The 1052-nt window shown below is 40.4% G+C and overlaps 1 protein-coding gene and 1 pseudogene across 1 annotated transcript in view; both read right to left on the reverse strand.

Moving 5' to 3' along the window:
- The window catches only part of LOC110326726, a 197547-nt gene that overhangs the window by 108165 nt on the left and 88330 nt on the right, over positions 1-1052 (reverse strand). The window lies entirely within an intron of this gene.
- LOC110326270 overlaps positions 1-1052 on the reverse strand; it is a 5389-nt pseudogene that overhangs the window by 3740 nt on the left and 597 nt on the right.

Genomic DNA, 1052 nt, shown 5'->3' on the forward strand with positions numbered 1-1052 from the left:
TGAGTTCCAGGACAGCCAGGGCTACACAGAGAAACCTTTCTCGAAAAACCAAAAAGAAAAAAAAAAAAAAGAAAAGAAAAGAGGGGCTGGAGAGATGGCTCAGCCATTAAGAGCACTGACTACTCTTCCAAAGGTCCTGAGTTCAATTCCCAGCAACCACATGGTGGCTCACAACCATCCATAATGAGATCTGATGCCCTCTTCTGGTGTGTCTGAAGACAACTACAGTGTACTTACATATAATAAATAAATAAATCTTAAAAAAAAAAAAAGAAAAGAAAAGAAAGTAGACAAGATTGATAATATCAAGCCTTCCTGGGTTTATCTTACTTGTGAGATTTCCTTATTGAATTTGTCTTATGTGTAAGGTCTAAGATTTATGGTAACTTTTAAAGATCACACCAAAGTGTCAAACAGAAAGCCAATGGTAGACACAACTTGCCACACAGCCTCTTCTCCCTTGTCACAGGGGTAATACACAAAACTTATTTTAGTGTTGTATACATACATGAATTCAAATTGTTGTGGGACGTGTCTGGTTACAGTGGGGAGAGTCAGGAGCTAGGACAGCATGATCCAGGAGCTACGACACCGACTCTCTGGCTTCTCTCGCCCCTCAAGCCATTAAGTTGACATCAGCTTTAATATCATACATTCAATGGTTATTTTAAAGAATTGGAAGATCCAAATATGTCCCAGAACCTCATAAGTGGTGATACCAATATATTTAGCAATTGAAAACAGCTGAGGAGACTTGGCACTGGGGTCAAGAGGGAGTGTGGGGACCAACTGTACCTCAGATGAAAATTTGGCTTAGCCATTTAAGATGGGCTCCTTGGCTAGAGTTTCTGACTTGGAAGACCATATTTTACGATTTTGGCCCAGAAAGCTCAGTTTCTGTAGGAAACTTATTCTCAGGGTAGTCTGGAGGGGGATATTTTCAACAATTGTTTTAAATTAATATAGTTTCGTGTAGTGTGGAAGGAACTAGTGGGCAGCTTTGACAGGTTAGCACAGAATGAACTACAGTCTCCCACAGTCCCCACTGACTG

The sequence above is a fragment of the Mus pahari genome, chromosome 9 (assembly GCF_900095145.1).
Source record: "Mus pahari chromosome 9, PAHARI_EIJ_v1.1, whole genome shotgun sequence".
In the NCBI taxonomy this organism is placed as follows: Eukaryota; Metazoa; Chordata; class Mammalia; order Rodentia; family Muridae; genus Mus; species Mus pahari.